The following is a 16,431-nucleotide window of genomic DNA, read 5'->3' as shown; positions in this document are numbered from 1 at the left end:
AGGAAGCATATTCTAGGCAGAGTGAAGAGTGTGCACAGAGGCACAAAGCCAGGGCATGGGATGTTCAGGAAACTGTGGGTATTGAGTTTAACTGGAGCCAGGTGTCTGGGCTGGGCAGTCCAGCTGGTGAAGGTAAGCAGAGGACTGTATACATTTCAGGGTTTAGAGTACACTGTACTCTAAATCGTCCTGAAATATTTTTAGGTGCCCACCATAGTTTCAGTTTAGACACTAGTAGCCATGTGGAGGTGGAATTGGAAGTCAGTGAGTCGGAAGTGAAGACACCATCAGGATGCCTGGTAGAATCAAGGTAGCGTGAGGTACAGAGCAGTGGTGAGACCTTCGGTATGTTAAAGGGAGAATAAAAAGGACCTGGTGGCTGACTGGAAGGTGCGGGGGAAACACCAGACACTTCTTGGTTTATATTAGGCCAGACTGGTGTGAGAGCTCTCCTTTCCCATGTACCCAGCCTACTTTTCTTTCCTCTTTAAAGCTGCCAACACCCACTCGTTCCCTGGAGGTTTTCTGCGATGTTCTGTAGAGCTGTATCTCCCTAGCAACACCTTTTGTTACACTGAAAGACAGGCTTGTAGGCCAGGCCTTTTGCTTAAACACACAAACACACACACACACCCTCACACATGCACCCACCCTTGTTTAAAAAAAAAATGCATGTTCATTGTAGAAAATAAATATTACTAAAATGAAGAATATGAAAACTATCCATAATCTTAACATCCAGAGATTTAATCATTGTTAACATTTTGCTGTAGCTCCTTTAGTGTTTTTGTCTGTGTGAATCTAATAGAAAGCATATACTTTTTTTCATGGTGTTGGGATTTTCCAGAATTTTTAGAGCTGTGATTTCTGGTCAGTAATCTCCCTTTGCTGAAGTTGTAGTTGAAAGCACTTTTTTTTTTTCAGTAGAGACAAGTTCTCACTATATTGCCCAGGCTGGTCTCAGACTCCTTTGCAGAAGCTGTCCTTGCACCTCAGCTTCCCAAAGTTCTGGAATTATAGGCGTGAGCTTCTTGTACCCAGCCTGAAAATACATTTTATTCCTTCTACTTCCCTCTAGGTGGGTCCTGGGTCACTAAGTTCTACAGATGCCTTTTGCCCCAGAATTCTGGGGCTGAAGTCCCAGGAGTAGATTCCCATTATCTAAATATGGTAATTTGCAATTCTGAGGACCTTCAGGCTGGGTGACAGCCACATCTGTGAGCCTCACTCAGAAATTGCCAACAGGTGGCTGGGTGCAGTGGCTCATATCTGTAATCCCAGTACTTTGGGAGGCCGAGGCAGGTGGATCGCTTGAGGCCAGGAGTCCGAGACCAGCCTGGCCAACATGAAAAAACTCTGTCTCTACTAAAAATACAAAACTAGGTGGATATGGTGGCACATGCCTGTAGTCCCAGCTACTCGGGAGGCTGAGGCACGAGAGTCTCTTGAACTCAGGAGGCCGAGGTTGCAGTGAGCCAACATGGAGCCACTCCACTCCAGCCTGGGTGACAGAGTGAGACTCTGTCTCACAAAAAAAAAAAAAAAAAAAGAAAAGTTACCAACAGGTTAAGTAATGTGGAGTCTGAAAAGTAGCCTTGGGTTTCTGAGGGCTTGGAATTGAATAGGAGTCCAGTGGACAGAAACTAGCTTAGAGAATAAGTAAGAGGAGGGGAAGTGAAAATTGGAAGTATAGTGTCTTTTAAGAAACTTGTCTTGAAGTAAGAGAAAGATGGGTTTGTGAGACAAAAGGATGAGAACTGGGATGTGGGAAATTTGGGAATGTTTTGAATAAAATGGAAGATTATAGAAACTTGTGAGAAGGCAGAATCAAGGAACTAGAAAAAGCCTGTGTTTATGTTTGTAATGCTTCTTTAAAAAATCTCAAATAATGTTGTATGCTAATAAATATTGATAGTTATTAAATCTGGATAGTAAATTCATGGAGTTTTGCTGTTTTTCTATTTTCTGTTGTTAGAAGTATTTTTTGTTGTTTTTGTTTTGTTTTGTTTTTGAGACGGAGTCTCACTCTGTCGCCCAGGCTGGAATGCAGTGGTGCAGTCTCAGCTCACTGTAACCTCTGCTCACTGCAACCTCCACCTCCTGGGTTCCAGCAATTATTATGCCTCAGCCTCCCGAGTAGCTGGGATTACAGGCATGTGCCACCATGTCTGACTGATTTTTGTGTTTTTAGTAGAGACAGGGTTATGCCATGTTGGCCAGGCTGGTTTTGAACTCCTGACCTCAAGTGATCCACCTGCTTTGACCTCCTGAAGTGCTGGGATTACAGGCGTGAGCCACTGCACCCGGCCTGTTTGAAGTATTTGATCCAACAGTAAACTATGGTTTTTGTCTTTCACATGTTAGAGATATAACGAGATTAAGAAGTAATCTGTATGCTGACTCATGGATTATTTTGATTAAGAATTATTCTCCATACCATGCATGGATCATGATTTTTTGAAGAATTAGAAGACAATTCTTAGCAGTCAGAATTTTCTGAACATAATTACTCATTTAAGTTCTTGTGACACCAGCAGCTGTTTGTTTATGAGTATTATTACTATCGTACGATGTCATATATCTTATAAGGAGTAGGAAATCAAGCTGAACTCTATTAACCCTATGATGTAATGCCAAAAGTGACTCTTCTGAATTTCTGATGGCTTTATATTTACTTGCTGCTTGACTCATTTTTCTTCAAATTTAAGGATTGTAAATTTCCATATGTTTTAGATTTAAATTTAGTTGTGTATAAAGAGGAATTTCTGACACTCACTTTCCTTGTTTATGTTATCAGATTATCAGTAAACAGTGTGGGAACAAAAGGCGTGAGCAGAACATTCAGTGGGTTTGATTCTCTGCATCTAATGTCATTTGATACTAGTTGTTTTGACTGCTCTGGGCTTTCCAGAGCTTCTGCTAATCAAGAATATACTCTGAAAATCATCAGAGACCTAGCAACTGTTGAGCTTGGTCTTGGCTGTCAGGCCCCTGTTCTGCTGATAGATTGAGGTGAGGTGCAGGTACACCAAGGGAGACTGGAGTTTTGCTTTTCTATTTTATAACTTTGTAGTAATAAATGGAGCCTTTCTCTTCTGTTCGAAAACAAAATCACGGTGGTGGTAATGTCAAAAAGTTGGAAGCACGAGTTGCCATTAACAAATCCTGATAACTGGAGGTTAAATGTTTTCTTGGCTTTCTTCTTGTCTAAATTATTTTTATGCTGATTTATTTTTAATGGAAGCTGGTATTTATTAAGTACGTGTGTTGATATATAGAACTAGACCCACTGGATTCTGGTAAAATCTTTGATAATAAATTGGAGAGTCCATTTTAAATAACCTGGCCAGGAGGAAATCTTTTCCAGAAATCAAAATGGTGAAAAGCAAAAATATTGTATGTATAATACAAGTAGTTTTAAAGTAGTGACACTTACATCCTCTGGAAATAATATGGTTTTTAAATAGGTAATGGGAAGTTAAAACTTCTTTTGTTGTGAAAGACTTCAAACATACAGAAAAGTAGAAGAATGATTCCATGTATATATAAAGTTAGTAATTATTAAGATTTTGCTAGGCCAGGCATGGTGGCTTATGCCTGTAATCCCAGCACTTTGGGAGGCTGAGGCAAGAGGATTGCCTGAGCCCAGGAGTTCAAGACCAGCTTGAGATCCTGTCTCTATAATAAAAAATAAATTAATATAAAAAAAATTTTTGCCAGGTGTGGTGGCATGCCCTTGTAGTCCCAGCTACTTGGGAAACAGACCAGTTGATTGCTTGAGCCCAGGAGCTCAAGGCTGTAGTGCACTGTGATCAGGCCTATGAATAACCACTGTACTCCAGCCTGACAACATAGTGAGACCTTGTCTCAGAAAAAAAAAAAAAAAAAAAGATTTTGTAGCACTTGCCTCATCTATCTTCTTTTTTTCTTCTTGTCTCTGAAGTATTTTAAGCTGCTCAGCAGATCTCAGACATCATGTCATTTTACTCCTACTTCTGGGTATACAACTCTTAAAACATTATGGACATTTTCTTATATAACAAAATGTCATTATACCTAGTTAAGTATAATTAATATGCAATCCATATTCATTTCACAAATGTATGATCTACTCTGAAGACAGCAGAGTGGACACCTTGAACTTTTCTTGTTCCCAGACTCTTGGGAATTGGTAACACTGCCATGAAGACCTAGGTGGGTGAGGTCATTCAGATGGAGCCAGTGGAAAGGATGTACCTTAAAACTGACTTTCTGAAGTATAATTCCCCATAGCTGCTGATGAAGCCTGGAGGCCTTGACTCTGAAAGCTAAGTAACTCTTCTTTATAAATGACCACTTCTCAAGGTTTCAGCAAAGATAGAAGGGAAAGATGAAAGGAGCAACATCACAGGAGTCACGGGGGGGAAGGAAACTCTGGAGATTGTCAAGGTCGGCATACTGCCTCCAGAGAATTAGTTCTCATATAACACTTAACCTCTCCAAGGACCTCTGTATTTTTGGAAACAAGGAGACGCTAGGGAGGCAGAGAAAGCCACTAGGGAATGTTGTTCAGAGATTATACTCTCCTAATCAAGCTGAACTCTGTGAACCCTATGATGTTTGCCAAAAGTGACTAACTCTTCTGAATTTCTGATGGCTTCATATCTTATCCTTTCTTATCTTTTCCATTCTAAACACACACTGTGTAAGGAGTCCCTTGGAATAAAGCAGCCCTAGCATGCCGTGGGGGATTGAAGTAGGAACGATTTAACAAGGGATACTTGGAAATGTTGTCATGTATGAGTTGTAAATTTTCTTTTTTAATCTGGTGGAAAATTGGAATGGCATTTCTCTGTTTTGGCCAGCTATGCCAAAAATCCATCTTCTTGGTTCCAGATAGGCCTAGGAAGGATGTAGATGGCAATCACAAAACAAACAAAAAATGAGCAAACAAATAGAAAACCTCAAGCACCATTTTCTCTTGTTAATAGGTCAGCAATCTCATATTTGTGTATTAAAGATGGTCTGCATTATGTTAGGTTGATTTCATATAATTTCAGCTAAGTAGATCTAGTTATGGTCAGTGTTTTATTGAATCTTGTATTTTAGTTTCAGTATATTAATTTTCTTAGCTGAGGGACTCTTACTGAAGGAGAAAAGTGTTCCTGTTAAGATTTTGAAATAGAGCCGGGCGCGGTGGCTCACTCCTGTAATCCCAGCACTTTGGGAGGCTGAGGCGGGCAGATCACAAGGTCAGGAGATTGAGACCATCCTGGCTAACATGGTGAAACCCCATCTCTACTAAAAATACAAAAAAAAAAATTAGCCGGGCGTGGTGGCGGGTGCCTGTGGTCCCAGCTACTCGGGAGGCTGAGGCAGGAGAATGGTGTGAACCCAGGAGGCGGAGCTTGCAGTGAGCCGAGATAGCGCCACTGCACTCCAGCCTGGGTGAGAGCAAGACTCCGTCTCAAAAAAAAAAAGATTTTGAAATAAAAATTTCTGTTTTACTGTTGATTTTTTCACTATTGCTCCCTATTTTTATGTATTCTTTCCCCTGGCTGTTTTTCATTGTTCATATTTTATCTGTTACATAGAACATTTGTATTCTGTTAGAATTATCTATAAAAATGAACAAAAGTTGGCAGAAAAAGGAAGAGAGTAAATTTTTTTCAATTAATGCTAAATCTGTATTATAAAATGCTCCTTAACCAATTCAGAAAAACCCACTACTTTGAACTGTAATTCATTATTGAGGGTAATTCAAGGTTCAGAGGCCATAATAAAAAGTAACTCGTGAACTGTTAGTAACCAACTTTTTTCAACTTCAACAAGAATTTGTTATGTATCTATGCTCACATTTTGATAATTTTGTATATAATAGTATATTTCTTTAAAGGTTAGTTTTTGGCTTTAGAATACGCTTTTTTGTTTTCATCCCAGTGTATTAAAGGTGACAGTACTTTGCTTTAAATAAATTTTGGTGTTTCAGAGGTAATTTCAGGAAGTATAAATCAGTCAGAGTCAAATTTCAGAAAAAGTTTGGTTTTATACTTACAATAAAAATGCATACAAATTTATTTTAGTGTTTGGGAGACTGTTAAAGATTTTTCTGTAATTTGTAATGATTTTCTATGAAGTTTGGATACCCATAGAAAATGTTCAAGTTCCCCTTCTTAATTTTACTAATGGGTAGTTTGTCACTAGCAGTAATGAAAAAATAACTCAGTATAAATATAGTTATTCCTTTTGCCTTTTTCTGTATGATTTTCTTTAATAAAAGAGTAAGCTGCGAGGATGGAAAAATGGGGAGTCATTGTTTAATGGGTATAGAGTTTCAGATTTGCAAGATGAAAAAGTTCTGGAGATCTGATTAACAATAATGTGAATATACTGAACACTACTACAAACTACACTTAAACGGTGAATATGTTATGTGTCTTTTACCACAATAAAAGATAATGAATAACAAAAAAAAAATAGGCTAGATGTTGAAATTTGGAAAAAGAAACATTAATTTTATAGTTTCTTTTTTGAGTAAGACTTAGGGATTCTTTTTTGTTGTTGTTGTTGTTGTTGTTGTTGTTGTTGAGACAGAGTCTCGCTCTGTCACCCAGGCTGGAGTGCAGTGGTGCAGTGTCAGCTAACTGTAACCTCCACCTCCCAGGTTCAAGTGATTCTCTTGCTGACTCAGGCTCCTGAGAGTTGAGACTACAGGTGCATGCCACCATGCCCGGATAATTTTTCCTTTTTCCTTTCCCCTTTCCTTTTCCCTTTCCTTTCCTTTCTTTCTTTCAAGATGGAGTCTTGCTCTGTTGCCCAGGCTGGAGTGCAGTGGCGCGATCTCGGCTCATTGCAACCTCTGCCTCCCGGGTTCACGCCATTCTCCTACCTCAACCTCCCGAGTAGCTGAGACTCCAGGCTCCTGCCACCACGCCCGGCTAATTTTTTGTATTTTTAGTAGAGACGGGGTTTCAATTTCTTGACCTCGTGATCTGCCTGCCTCAGCCTCCCAAAGTGCTGGAATTACAGGCGTGAGCCACCGTGCCTCACCACCTCTTTTCTTTTTTTTAAGATGGTCTCAATTTCTTGACCTCGTGATCCGCCTGCCTCAATTTCTTGACCTTGTGATCCGCCTGCCGCAGCCTCCCAAAGTGTTGGAATTACAGGAATGAGCCACCATGCCTGGCCACCTCTTTTCTTTTTTTTTTTTTTTTTTTTTTTTTTGAGACGGAGTCTTGCTCTGCCGCCCAGGCTGGAGTGCAGTGGCCGGGTCTCAGCTCACTGCAAGCTCCGCCTCCTGGGTTTACGCCATTCTCCTGCCTCAGCCTCCCAAGCAGCTGGGACTACAGGCGCCCGCCATGTCGCCCGGCTAGTTTTTTTTGTATTTTTTAGTAGAGATGGGGTTTCACCATGTTAGCCAGGATGGTCTCGATCTCCTGACCTCGTGATCCGCCCGTCTCGGCCTCCCAAAGTGCTGGGATTACAGGCTTGAGCCACCGCTTTTTTTTAAGAAACAGAGTCTTACTCTGTCACCCAGGCTGGAGTGCAGTGGCTTGATTGTGGCTCACTGCAGCCTCAGTCTCTTGGGCTCCAGTGATATTCCTGCCTCAGTCTCCTGGAGTAACTAGAACTACAGGTGTATACCACCACGCTTGGCTAACTTTTAAATTTTTTGTAGAGGTGGGGTCTCACTGTCTTGCGCAGGCTGGTCTCGAACTCCTGACCTCAAGTGATCCTCCCTCTTCAGCTTCCCAAAATGTTGGCACTACAAGCGTGAGCCACTATGTTCAGCCAGAGATTGTTTTCTTTGCCTTATTTTATCATTTGTTATTTATAACCCTATAAATAACAAATTCTCAGACTATTGAGAATTATATTTGGAAAACAGAGGCTTTGGGAAATTTCTGGTTCATTGAATAGCTGTGACGGCATCTTCATAGTGCTCTTCACAAATGTGGATTTTGTAGTCCTATCAGAGATAAAACTGTAGTGGTTTTCTTAAAAGGTAGAGGGGAAAAAAGCCTGGTTATGGTATTGAATGTATTAGGTAGAGACAATATTAAATGAAGAAAACAGACATAGTTCAGAAAAAGCACTTGTCTTTAAACAGGTTTCATTCAGAAGTAGACCTCTGTTTTGGCAGATAATAACTATTTTCCTTTAAAACAATGCATATAAAGATGCAACAACAACAAAAACTACAGTCAGTATCCCTGATGAACATAGGTACAAAATACTAACAAACCAAATTCAACAACATATTAAAAAGATCATTAACAATGATCAAGTACCATTCATCCCAGGGATGCAAGGATGATTCAACATACGCAAATCAATAAGCCTGATACATCACATCAACAGAATGAAGGAAAAAGACCATATCATCATCACAATATATGCATAAAAAGCGTTTGAAAAATTCAATATTTCATTATAAAAACTCTCAACAAATTACATAAAGAAGGGATGTACCTCAATGCAACAAAGGCAATATATGACACACCCACAACTAACATGCCGAATGGAGAAAGGTTGAAAGCTTTTTCTCTAAGATCTGGAATAAGCCAAGGATACCAGGCCAGGTGTTGTGGCTCATACCTGTAATCCCAGCACTTTGGGAGGTTGAGGCAGGTAGATTGCTGGAATCCAGGAGTTAAAGAGACCAGCCTGGGCAACACGGTGAAACCCTGTCTCTACCAGAAAACATACAAATATTAGCTGGTCATGGTGGCACACACCTGTAAGTCCCAGCTACTTGGGAGGCTGAGGCGGGAGGATGGCTTGAGCCTGGGAGGCACAGGTTGTAATGAACCAAGATCATGCCCCTATACTCCAGCCTGGATGGCAGAGCCAGACCCTGTCTCAAAAAAAAAAAGAAGAAAAAGACACGGATGCCCATTTTTGCCACTTCTATTCAGCATTGTACTGAAAGTCCTAGCCAGAGCAATTAGGCAAAAGGAAGAAAGAAAAGGCAACTGAATTGGAAAGGAAGAAGTCACCTTGTCCCTGTTCACAAATGACATGATCTTACATCTGACGTGACCTTTAAAAAAAAGGAATAAAAATTAGAGAACCTTACAGATGCCCCCAGAAAAACCTGTTAGATCTAATAAATGAATTCACTGAAGTTGCAGGATATGAAATAAAAATCAGTATTGTTTTTATCTAATAGTGAACTACCTGGAAAAAAAAATCAAGAAAACTGTATTTACAATAGCTATGAAAAAAATACTTAGAAATAAATTTAAGCAAGGAGGTGAAATATCTCTACATTGAAAACTATAAAAAACATTGATGAGAGAAATTGAAGGAGACACAAATAAATGTTCATGGATTGGAATAATTAGTATTGTTTAAAAAGTCCACACTACCCAAAGCGGTCTACAGATACAGTGCAATCCCTATCAAAAATATCAATGACATTCTTCACAAAGATAGGGAAAAACAATCCCCAAATTTATACAGAACCACAAAAGACCCCAAATAACAAAAGCAATCTTGAACCAAAAGAACGAAGCTGGAACCACTACCATGGCCAGTCCGTTGCAGGGTATCCTGCAGCTGCTTCAGACCCAGAAGTGGGCTGCTGAGAAGGTTTCCATGGCCCACAGGTGGATGGACGGGGGACTGAAGCAGGCCAAAGAAGTAGCTTAGGCTGAATTGGACAGTGCCAGCTGCAGAGGGAAAAAAGAGTTTAAGGCGAATGAAGCTGAAGTACTGAAGTGAAAAAGGAGGCCCAGGAGAAAAGATGATCATCCTCCAGACCTACTTCCGGCAGAACAAGGAGGAAGTCTTGAACAACCTCTTGGCCTTTGTCTGCAACATCCGGCCAGAAACCTATGAAAACTGCTGTGTAAATGGGTAGGAGAATAAAAAAGCACCTGTTCTATGAATTGGCATTTTAGATGCTCTCATGGAATATGAAGTTTCAACATAGCTCTAGTTATATGCTTATGGAGAGGCATTAAATTATTTCTGTATATTATGTAATAGGTCCCTCCCCTTTTTGGAGAGTAGCAAATGCAGTTTTGTTTTGTTTTTTTTTTCCCAGACTGAGAACTTATCTAAAGATTTCGTGTTTCTTAGAAAATGAATTGGTATATGTTGTCTATTTTCATATGCCTTTTGGTTCAAGCAACATATATGTCAGTGTTGACATTTTCTTTCTTAGATCTAATTAAACAAAACCAATTTTTTTGAAGAAAGAAAGGGATTAAATAATTTTTCCCCCTAATGCATTACTGAATTTGCCAGGGCTTTATGTATGAAAAAGTAGTAAATACTTATTTGTAACCTGTGTGAAGCAACATTCAGCCTTAATCTATTCCTGCTAATGGTTAGAACAACAATATTGGTATAATTGTTTGGGCTGCTTTTAGTTTATCTTAATCATGTTTACTAGATTATAGAACTTAAGAACTTGTTACATGTTATTACTTGGTATACTGATAATCATTTGAAAGTCAAGACTCTTTGTCTTGCAAAAAAAAAAAAAAGAGAACAAAGCTGAAGGCATAACACCACCTGACTTCAAAATATACTGTAGAGCTATAGTAATTAAAACTGCATGGTACCAGCATGAAAACAGATACATTGATCAATGGAACAGGATATAAAGTCCAGAAATAAAACCACGTATTTACTTATAGCCAACTTATATTCAACAAAGATGGCAGGACCACACAATGGGGAAAGGGCCATTTCCTTAATAAATGATATTGGGAAAACTGGATATTCACATGCAAAAGAATGAAATTAGGCCTTTGTCTGTCACCATAAACAAAAATCGACTCTTGAAAATGGATTAAATATAAGACCCAAAACTATGAAACTACTACAAGGAAACAGGAAACTCCTTGACATTAGTCTGGCCAATGAGTTTTTCGATATGACCTTAAAAGCACAGGCAACAGAAGCAAAAATGGACAAACAATATTACGTCAAACTATAAAGCTTCCCCATAGCAAAGGAAACATTCAACAGAGCGAAGAGGGAACCTACAGAATGGGAGAAAATATTTGCAAACTATACATCTGATAAGGGGTTAATGTCCAAAACACAAGAAGGACTCAAACAACTCAATAGTAAGAAAATAACCTGATTTTCTAAACATCTGCAAAAGACCCGAAGAGACTTTCCTCAAAAGAAGACATAAAAATGGCCAAGTACAGTAATTCATCACTTAACAACAGGTATACCTTTTGAAAAATGTGTTGTTAGGCGATTTCATCTTTTTTTTTCCCCCTTCTGATCCAACAGAACCAATGGTATGGTGATTTCATCTTTGTGCAAACATCTAGGGTGTACTTACACAAACCTAGATGATATAGTATAGCCCACTATATACCTAAGCTGTATGGTACAGCCTATTATTTCTAGGCTACAAACCTGTACAGGATGCGATTATACTGAATACTATAGGCAATTGGAGCACAATAGTAAGTATTTGTGTATCTAAACATAGGAAAGATACAGTAAAAATACGGTATCAAAGATAAAAATGGCACATCTGTATAGGGCACAAAACCGTAGTGGAGCTTGCAGGACTGGATGTTGTCCTGGGTGTGCCAGCGAGTGGGCGGTGAGGGAATGTGAAGGCCTCGGACATTATTGTACACTACTGTAGACTATCTTTTTTTAATAGAGTTTTGCTCTTTTGCCCAGGCTGGAGTAGAGTGGCACAATCATAGTTCACTGCCGCCTCAAACTCCTGGGCTCCAGTGATCCTCCTGCCCCAGTCTCTCAAGTAACTGGGACTACAGGCACATGCCACCATGCCTGGCTAACTTACTTTATTTTTTTGCTATTGTAAACTTGATAAACATTGTACACTTAGGTTATACTAAATTCATAAAACATTTCTTCAATAAATGAACTGTAGCTTACTGTAAATTTTTTATTTTTTGGCTTGTAATAACACTTAGCTTAAAATACATATTATACAGCTGCATAAAAATGTTTTCTATGCTTGTTCTATAAACCTTTTCTGTGTTTGAAATTTTTTATTTTTTACTTTTAAACTTTTTTGTTAAAAACTGAGACACAAACACACATATTGGCCCAGGCCTGTATAGTGTCAGGATCATCCATATTGCTGTCTTCCACCTTCACATCCTGTCCCATTGGAAGGTCCTCAGGTAAAGAACTCATGGAGCTGTCATCTCTTATAACAGTGCCTTCTTGATACTTCCTGAGAAACCTGCCTGAGGCTGTTTTACAGTTAACTTTTAAAAATAATTTGAAGTAAAATAATAATAAAAAATACAATACATACATAAACCAGTAACAGTCATTTATTATTCAAGCATATGTACTGTACATAATTGCATTGCTGTGCTTTTTATATAATTATGAGATAGGGTCTTGCTCTGTTGCCCATGCTGGTGTGTGGTGATGGGATCTCGGCTCACTGCAACCTCCACCTCCTGGGTTCAAGCTATTCACATGCCTCAGCCTCCCAAGTATGGGATTACAGCCGCGCATCACCAGGCCTGGCTAATTTTTATGTTTTTAGTACAAAATTTCTCTACCAAAAATACAAAAATCAGCAGGTGTGGTGGTGGGTGCCTGTAATACCAGCTACTCGGGAGGCTTAGGCAGGAGAATCGCTTGAACCCAGAGGCGGAAGTTGCAGTGAGTCAAGATCACACCACTGTACTCCAGCCTGGGCAATAGAGTGAGACTCTGTCTCACCAAAAAACAAACAAAAACTCAACATCATTAATCATCAGGGAATTGCAAATCAAAACTACAATGAGATATCACCTTCCTCCTGTTAGGTTGGTTATTATCAAAACGACAAAAGATAACAGGTGTTGGCAAGAATACGGAGAAAAGGGAACACTTATACACTGATGGTGGGAATGTAAATTAGCATAGCCATTATGGAAAACAATATGAAGGTGCCTCCAGATATTAAAAATAGAAGTACCAGATGATCCAGCAATTTCACTACTGGGTATCTATCCAAAGGAAATGAAAGCAGTGTGTGGAAGAGATATCTGCACTTCCATGTTTATTGCAGCACTATTCACAATGGCCAAGATATGGAATCAGCCTCAATACTCATCAGTGGATGAGTGGATAAAGAAAGTATGGTATGTATACACAATGGAATACTATCCAACCATAAAAAAGAATAAAGTTGTGTCATTTGCAGCAAGATGGAGGCATCTGGAAGACATTCTGTTAAGTGGATAAGCCAGGCCCAGAAAGACACATACTGCATGATCTTACTCCTGTGGAGTCTAAAAAGTTCTCATAGAAGTAGAGAGTAGAATGGTGGTTAGCAGAGGTGGGGGTGCTTAGTTAGAGGGAAGGATGGGGAAATGTTGGTCTAAGAGTATATAATTACAGTTAGGAGGAATGTGTTCAAGAGAGCTATCGTACAGCATGGTGACTATAGTTAAGGACAATGTATTGTTGAAAAATGCAGAGATAGTTGAATGTTAATAATGTTCTAACCACAAAAACAACTATGTGAGGTAATGCTATTGTTAATTAGCTAGGTTTAACTTTTCCACAGCTTACATATACTCCAAAACATCATGTTGTACGTGATACATGCAATTTTTTCTGTCAATTCAAAATGTAAAGTAAGAACATCTGAAAGGTATGTCTCTAACTTCCACATGCTTTCCTTGCCCAGTCTTTCTCTCCTGCTTGTCTCTCTGCCTGTCAGTGTGAGACACCCTCTCTAGGAAGCTGCTGTCATCCTTTACAAAGAAGGAGTCCAGAATCTAAAATCTTACACAGGCTGCTTCAGGCAGTACTGAAGCCTGGGCTTCTCAGAGGCCATAGTAGAGGCCAGTTGCAGCAAATTTGGTTGAAAAAGCAGGAATTATTTTAAGTTTTTCTAACCACCTGAGCTCAATTTGCCCATTTGTGAGATTAAACACTTTCTTAGGGCACCAGTAAACCATGGCCACCAGAAAGTAAAATCAAATACAAAATAATAATTAATGGGCGAGGCACAGTGGCTCATGCCTGTAAACCACACTCCAGCCTAGGTGACAGAACAAGACCCTGTCTCAAAACAACAAAAAACAAAAATAAAAACAAAATAGAGAACAAAAATAATAAATGTGTGCATATTTACTATTGGATATGGTAATATACCATGGTAGGTATTGCCTTTGTAAGTTGGTCTCCACTGTCTTTTGTTCCTAGAGCTTTCTCATTTTCTCATCTCTCCAAGGGCTTGTTTACTGCTTCATACATAAAAAGAGGCCAGGTATGATGGCTCATGCCTGTAATGCCAACACTTTGGGAGGCTGAGATGAGAGGACTGCTTGAGCACAGGATCAAGACCAGCCTGGACAACATAGGGAGACCATGTCTCTACGAAAAATCAAAAACTTAGGCCAGGAGCAGTGGCCCACGTGTGTAATCCCAGCACTTTGGGAGGCTGAGGCAGGCAGATCACCTGAGGTCAGGAGTTCGAGACCAGCCTGGCCAACAACATGGTAAAACCCTATCTCTACTAAAAATACAAAAAATTAGCCAGGCTTGGTGGTGGGCACCTGTAATCCCACCTACTCGGGAGGCTGAGGCAGGAGAATCGCTTGAACCCGGGAGGCGGAGGTTGCAGTGAGCTGAGATCGCACCATTGCACTCCAGCCTGGGTGACAACAGTGAAACTGTCTCAAAAAAAAAAAAAAAAACAACCAACAATTAGTTGAGTGTGGTGGCATGCACTTGTAGTTCAAATTACTCAGGAGGCTGAGGTGGGAGGATTGCTTGAGCCTGGGAAGTTGAGGCTACAATGAGCCGAAATTATGCCACTGCACTCTAGCCTGGGTGACACAGCAAGAACCTATCTCAAAACAAAATAAACAAAAAGAGCCCTAATTTATATGTGTATACTCGGTTTGAATTAAATTTAGCTTGTTTACTTAAAACTAGTGTTGAAGGTATTTTTCATACTGTATTTTAATACTAAAGTTGATACAAATTTTATACAGTTTTAAGTATTAAGACTAATCATTTGATCCTTGCTTTCTTTACCTAAAACATGGAAAATACTGATTTCATAGATTAAATGAGATGATTCGTGTGAAGTACAAGCAGAGTTTGGCATCTGGTCAATGTGCCATAAATGCTTGCTTTTATCCTCATAGTGACCTGCCTTGATCTTAAAATTAAAATGGTAGTTATTAGGCTTTAAGATGAAGTGGCTTATGCTGGTTTTAAAATATATTGTATTCGGAATCCTTTGTAAGTAACTATGTTTTCTTGTAACATTGTAATCTACTATGCTTAGTAGGCCTCCAGAGGGTATAGAGGAGGAAAGCTAATTTTTTATAGTTGTTTTATAAGCAAACTTCCGGGATGTCAGGAGCTTGCTTAAAATGGTTATGTTTTATGCTTCTTAATTTAGGTACTTTAGGTTTCTCCTAGATATTTTAGAACATTGCAGGCCACTTTGGGCATAAAAATCTACAATATAATTTGTAACTATTTCAGATTTCATGGTAAGACCAAACTGCATTATAATTTTTGTAAGGAGCTAAACTCTTAGACTTTACTGTTTATGTACTCTGACCATTGGACTGGAACTGAAAACAACTTAAAGATGCAATTTGGCCTGGCTGTATTAAATTAGTCTGCTTTGCATTGCTATAAAGGAGTACCGGGCTGGGAAAGTGGCCCATGCCTGTAATTCCAGCACTTTGGGAGCCTGAGTTGGGTGGATTTTTTAAGCTCAGGAGTTCGAGACCAGCCTGGCCAACATGGTGAAACCCCGTCTCTACAAAAAAAATACAAAAATTAGCTGAGTGTAGTGGCAGGTGCCTGTAATCCCAGCTACTCCAGAGGCTGAGGCAGAAGAACCACTTGAGCCCTGAAGGCGGAAGTTGCAGTGAGCCAGATTGCGCCACTGCTTTCCAGCCTGGACCATAGAGCGCGGCTCCATCTCAAAATAAGTAAATAAATAAAATAAAAGGAAAAGAAATACCTGAGGCTGGATAATGTATAAAGAAAAGAAGTTTGTTTTGGCTCACGGTTTTGCAGGCTGCACAAGAAGCATGGCACCAGTATGTGCTTCTAGGGAAACCTCCGGAAGCTTCAAATCATGGCAGCTGGAGAAGGGGGAGCCAGGGTATCACATGGAGAGAGAGGGAGCAAGAGAGAGGGGAGGTGCCACACTGTTCAACAACCAGCTCTCAGAACTACTAGAGCGAGAACTCACCATGACCCAAACACCTCCCACTAGGCTCCACCTCTAACATTGAGGATTATATTTCAACATGAGATTGGGAGGGGACAAGCATCCAACTGTATCATATGCTTTGTCAAAATAATTCTGATTTTGATATCTTTTATGTAAATCTTTTTTCCTTGCCTCCATTTTGGGGACGATTTTTATACATTTAATCCTTTAAAATCAAAGGGTTTAATATACATGTATGTTATCTAAGCTGTACTTTGTTGACCAAGTTATTTGAGTAAAAT

At 39.5% G+C, this 16,431-nt stretch overlaps 1 protein-coding gene across 21 annotated transcripts in view; it reads left to right on the top strand.

Annotated features, from left to right (window-relative positions):
- CREM (cAMP responsive element modulator) overlaps positions 1–16,431 on the top strand; it is a 94,780-nt gene that overhangs the window by 31,293 nt on the left and 47,056 nt on the right. The window lies entirely within an intron of this gene.

Source organism: Trachypithecus francoisi, unplaced genomic scaffold (assembly GCF_009764315.1).
Source record: "Trachypithecus francoisi isolate TF-2019V2 unplaced genomic scaffold, Tfra_2.0 Contig00025, whole genome shotgun sequence".
Classification (NCBI taxonomy): Eukaryota; Metazoa; Chordata; class Mammalia; order Primates; family Cercopithecidae; genus Trachypithecus; species Trachypithecus francoisi.
The sequence above is the reverse complement of the archived record's forward strand: the minus strand, read 5'-3'. Positions and strand labels throughout refer to the sequence as shown.